Below are 5,747 nucleotides of genomic sequence, written 5' to 3'. Positions count from 1 at the left end.
TCTGAGACTGCTCTGTTGGTGTTCAAGGCCGGTGTTATGTCTTTACTGTGCCAAATTCTAGCCACAGATCCAGGGACGGTGCAGCCAAAGAGGCTTTGCGCTTCAGGTCACACTCTGTGCTCCACTAACCCCCTATGAAGCAAATTAATGACATGGCTGGAATTTTTACACAAAGCATCATTCTAAATTTTATTAGACACAGTATGGTTCTATCAAAATGTGTGTTTTTGTAACATGAAGTCTTTGGGGTAAGGTCTGAGATGATGAGAACGGGCAGGAAAAGGTGGGCAGTAGTAGCTGTTGTGAGGTAGTTTCCATTGTTTAAGTCCAGAATGTAATAAGAATCCTATAGGATCAAGACAATGAGCTATGGAGTTCAGCATATCCTGTTTCTCTTCATGGCAAATTAAACGCATGAACAGGGGTGACATTTATGTATGTGGCCACAGTCGTTCTAAGTGCGCTTGTCCCCTTGCATCCATTTAAGCAAAACAAGCACGGCCAGCGGTTCGGCTGCAACTCTTGGTTTTATGAAGCATAACCTATGGCGGGGACCACCCAGAGTTTCAGTGCCAGCAAAATCTGGATGGCTGAACTTTTCCCACTTGATTTGGACATACGCTCTGTCTCTCCTCTTGCAAATAACCCATCGCTATGATGAGCAGTCGCCAACTAAGGCAGATTCCCAGAGGAAGGGGCTAATTCCTCTTCAGGTGGTTGGTCATCCCGTCTTCAAGTAACCCCTTCTAGCCTTTAACACTGTCCTACATGAGAGGCTGTTGCTGTCCCTGCATCTCCCTCTGTTCAGCTCCATGAAATCATTTTGGGTTCAGACGTTAAGAGGGATGAAAACTGGAGTGTCCCCCAAGTTTTTAAGAACATGTGGAACCCACCCCTACGTCAGAGGAACAGCAGCTGCAGGGGAGTTTGCTTTCCTCTTTGGAGGCTGGAAGAACACTCAGCGGCCAGCTTGGAGGGAAGCACACTTTATCCCCAAACACAAAGGCGGGCTGAGGTGTGTGGCTACAACCGACTGCAAGCCACTTTGAAGGGTCACTCTGAACAAGGTTGGTGCAGCAACGCAGCCCTGGGGGCCCAGTCGCCACGAGAAGCTCGGCGTCCTTTGCCAGAACCATGGGAGGCACGGACGGTTGCCATCAAGGGGTCCACTGAACGAGGTGGTGGTTGAGGATCCACCCTCCGCCTACTGCTTGCTCTAGCAGCCTGTGCCAGTCGGGTGCCTTCCCATTCTGCAGTACTACCACTCCCATCCTCAGAGGAAGAACTGGGCTTTTTTGGGGGGGGGGGTGGCACTGGTGGGGAGTCCCACAGGGTCACTGGCTGGAGAACAAGAAGTTCCCAATTCAAGCATTAGATTTTGTAAATACTGTAGTATTTCCTTGCACCAGAACTCCCAGAATCCCCCAACAGATTTGTGCACTCTGGGAGTCATAGTCCAAGGAGGCATTTTTTTCCAAGTTCTGGTTTGAATGGACCCTCAACGGATTTTGGAAGTGCCCCCACCCCATGGAGAGAGAAAGAGACCCTTTCCCATCAAATTCAGCAGCCCCAAACCAAAGGAACGGTTACTCGGGCGGACTTCCCCAGCTGCCATGACAACACCTCGAGAGAGCAGCCGCTCTACAAGCCAATTTCCTGTCACCTGACCGCCTCTGTAGCTTAGACTTCCGGTGTTTACCATCGTAGCCTACCGCGGCGCGCGCCACCTTATGGGCGTGGCCATCGTAGGCCCCGCCCCTACGAGGTTCTGCCCTCGAAGAGGCTGGGGACGTTACATCGCGGAGTTGGGGGAGAACGGCCAGAAAGTAACGCTTCCATGCCTTCGTCCCCGGGGCAGCTTCGCTTCGCGGGAAGCGCCATTTTAAGAAAAGGGAAAAGAGAACCGCGTCCCCTTTTAACTCTTCCCCCCCTTTTACCCTTTTGGACTTGGATCGTCGGTTCTTAGGAAAATAAAATAAAATAAAAAGTCTCTGCAACGGAATTCCGCTCCAAATGCTTAACCAGGCTGCAACAGGCCGCTTTCTGTGCTGGAGTTGGCACCTCAAGTCCCATTTTCCATGCCTGTCCGCGTCCTCTGGATGGCCAACGATCTTGCTCCTCCGTCGTTTACTTCGTCCTGTGGGGGCCTTTCAGGAGGAAAAGCGCCCCCTTTGCAGTTCCCACCTCTTCGAGTGCAGAAAAGAGCCCTCTTTCGTGGTCTGCGGCAATAACAACACATCCTTTGTGGGGATCAAGCGTGCCTCCCTGCAACTCTTTATTCCCATTTAGGAGCGAGGCCGGTAAAATGAGTACCCAGCTTGCTGGGGGGGGGGGCAATATGTAGCCTGCATAATCAACTTGTAAACCGCCCAGAGAGTGCTTGAAGCGTTATGGGGCGGTATATAAGCAGCACGCTTTTGCTTTTTATCTCAAATGCAAAAAGGTTGGGTCTTCAAGGTGCCACGGATGGCTCTCCTCCTCCAGCAAGCTCCAAGTACTATCCAGGGCTTCCCCCCCCCGTCTGCTTCGTACTTCACAACACCCCTGCGAGGCAGGCCGAGCCTTCAGAGATTGTCCTTTGGTTGCGTTGCACCAACGTCCCCCTCACCAACCTTGCACCGCCCAACCCTCCAAACCAGTGAGTGGTTCTCAACCTTGGGGGGTCCCCACGAGGTTCTTGGGCTGCAACCCCCCAGAAAGAAGCCTTCCCCACTCGCTGTTCTCGGAGCTGCAGCCCAAGAACCTCTGGGACCCCAGGTGGGGAAACGACTACATAACCCCTGCTGTCCCCGAGGAGGAGGAGGAGGAGGAGGAGTCCACGGGGGGCGCCACGTGCAGGGCAGGCGTCGGCACGCGGCCCCCGCGCGTCTCCCAGGCGCGCCTTCTGAATCCAGGCCAGGGATTGGCCGAAGAGCCCAGCCTTTGCCCCGCCCCCCACTCGCCTCCGGTTTTTTTTTTCAACCCAGCGCGAGGAGGACGCGGCCGGATTGGTTCTCGTGTTGCCAGGCTCCCTCCTCGGCTGCTCATTGGCTCTCTCGGGAGCGGAACGTCTCTGCATCAGTAACTGATCGGGGTTATTTTTTGAAAGCGCCCCGAGAGCGAGCAGGAGGTGGGGGCTCTGGAGCGGCGGGGCTGGAGGCGCCCCCTGGTGGGGGAGAGAGAGGCTGAGGCCGAGGCCAGAGAGGGCAGGGGCTGCTCCCTGTGGCCTCCCCTTTCTCTTTTTTTCTTGGGTGGGGGTTGGCGCCCCCAATTCTTCTTCTCCGCCTCTTGGGTTCCAAATGGAAGCCCTTGAACCGGCCAGCGGCCACCCAAAAACCAGGCTGCAGGCCCTCTGGGTGAGAGACCCTGGGTTCCCCCCCCCCTGGCTCCCCTCCAGGGACCAACCAGTTAAACCAGTGGGACGCCCACAAGCCAGCCATGAGCGTAACAGCATCCCTACCCCTGCAAACTGGTGGCTCTCAGCTGCTCTGGGTGGTGGGGGAAGAGGATGATTCCGTGCCCGTTCGGACCACGAGGACTGGAAGGATTTCAGCCGGCTGGGGGGATACTGGGAATTGTAGTGCAAAGAGAGTATGGCTTGTGCAATTCTTTTTTTTTCTGTAAAAGAGGTAGCTATCTTAATCTGCTCCAGAAAAAAACAGCAAAGTATTTTTTTAAGGCTTATGCGTATTAAGCATAGGTTTTTGTGGACTTTCGGTGCATAGTGTGCAGGAGCAGTAGAGAGGCCTGTGCACCAGGGACAGAGGAGTGAAGAGGATGGGGTGGCCTGTGATGGAAATGCAAGAGGCCCAACCTTGTGGCGGCTACAGGGGTTTCCCCACCTCAGGTCCCCAGAGGACTGCAAGTCCCAAAAATCGTGGCCAGAGCAGCAAGTGGTGAAGTTTTAGTCCAAGAACTTCTGGGGATCCAAAGCAGGGAACCACTGAGTTAAGGGACATCGACAGACTTTTGGGGGTGACAGGTAGAAATCTCAGTGGCGGTGATTAAAAGAGTCATTTAAAGGTTGTCGAGTGCATTCAAGCATAGAAAAAAATTAGTCCCTGTGGAATAGTGAGAGGGGCAAGTATTTCAGCAATATTCTGTTTAAAAACACAGCATGCAAACGCTTGGCCCTTGGAGACCTCGGTGTTTGTTCTGGACATTTCCAGCTTGAAGTTGTGTAAGGAAGAGACCACTTCACGAGCAACCAGGTCTTTATGCTTGCTCAAGGGGTTAATGGATTCCCCCTTGCATGAGGAGGTTTAGAAGGGTTCCCCATATAACGGAAGGCTATGGCCCACAGTTTGATAGATTTATATGCAGAATGGTTAAAGGGTGTGGGGTGGAGTGAAATGAAATGCTGAAAATGATACAGTACGTGTATATGTATATAGTCAACACTATAACAACAAATCAATGAAACATCACTAAAATAACAACAATAAAGAAATGTATATTTAACACTAGTTATAAACTATCGAAAGGCAGGTTAAAATAAACATACTGGCACGGTCTGGTCAGTTACACAAGACGTAGCTTTAATATTGCCTTTTAGTGACCTAAGATTCCTCTCTACACTCATTGTTCTTGGCTGTAAACATTGCCTTTCAATGTTGTAAGCTGCCTTGGGTCCTTTTCAAGGAGAAAAGGCAGGGCAAAATATTTTAAATCAATACAGAACATAAATAAATAAATTTGGAGATGCTAAAGCAATGGTTTCTGCTCACCAGACTGTTTTAGTTGAAAGCAGAGTTTCACAGCCCTCTGTGAACCCTGATTTTGTGGGTAGCATTTTTAGTTTTTTTAATGGTGTTTCTTGCGTTGATACAGGGACCAAGTTGACATCTGGGTTTGCAACAGGATCTGGATTCGTTATCTCTGTTCCAAGGCCTGTGGTGCTGGAGAGTTTTCTTTTCAGGTGGGTCTCTGTAAGTATAAGCCCCCCCCCGAGGAAAGAGAACTGTGATGGTGCAAAACGGGCCACAGATTGCTAACAGCACTGCATTTATACGGTTATAGGTGGGAGCAATAAGTTCAAAGCTATAGGGTTTCTGTTGTCTATTTCTATTTCTGGGTTTCTCCTGTGGAAGTTTGCTTCTAGGTTCCAGTCTGTCCTTGCTGATCTGCTTTTTCACTTCGTTAGGAGCCGGGTGGAAGTGCTAGATTAATAGCTAGGTTTTGGAAAGACAAAAATGCTATTAAATTAGAAGATTGTTATGGCAAAGTATGGGACATTGCATTAAATGATAAATTGAGTATTGAACTCAAGATGAAAAGAGGGGAAATAAGTTCTAATTTTTTTAATGCTATTTGGGGTAGATTTGGTGAATTTGTATTAGTGAAAGGAAGGGGGAAAGCCTCTAAGCAACAATCTATTCAATTTTGGAAAGGAAGTTTGTAATAAAAATATTGTTCAATGGTGTTCCGTGGGTATGGGGTGCACGGCAGAATTTAGTGTGTAGCAAGCACGATCATTTGTATTTTTGTTTATTTTTTGTTGTTGTATCTGTTTATAAAAATAAATAAAAAAATAGGAGCAGGGTGGATTTGATTTTAATCAAATTGATTTAGTCATGGTTTAGATCAAATTGATATAGTCATGGTTTAAATCAAATGCATTTAATCAGGATTTAAATCAGGATGAAAATTTAAAAATCAGATTATTTGTTTGACCATTTCAATTTAAAATCAAGTTTTTGATTTAAGTCATAATTTAAATTAGTTTGCTTTTTTAACACCATTTATTTTTATCATCCCTGGTTAGTGGA

General features: G+C 48.9%; 1 protein-coding gene across 3 annotated transcripts in view; it reads left to right on the top strand.

Annotated features, from left to right (window-relative positions):
- The first annotated feature begins 2,752 nt into the window (after positions 1-2,752).
- FAM178B (family with sequence similarity 178 member B) overlaps positions 2,753-5,747 on the top strand; it is a 153,582-nt gene continuing 150,587 nt past the window's right edge. For 2 of the 3 annotated variants that reach the window (XM_072979195.2, XM_072979194.2), the window contains exon 1: positions 2,753-4,897. The gene's annotated coding sequence lies outside the window, so the exon portion shown is untranslated. The remainder of the gene's footprint in view (positions 4,898-5,747) is intronic. The other variant, XM_072979192.2, reaches the window with a different exon arrangement.

This window comes from Pogona vitticeps, chromosome 8, assembly GCF_051106095.1.
Source record: "Pogona vitticeps strain Pit_001003342236 chromosome 8, PviZW2.1, whole genome shotgun sequence".
Classification (NCBI taxonomy): domain Eukaryota; kingdom Metazoa; phylum Chordata; class Lepidosauria; order Squamata; family Agamidae; genus Pogona; species Pogona vitticeps.
This window is presented reverse-complemented; position numbering and strand designations above follow the sequence as displayed.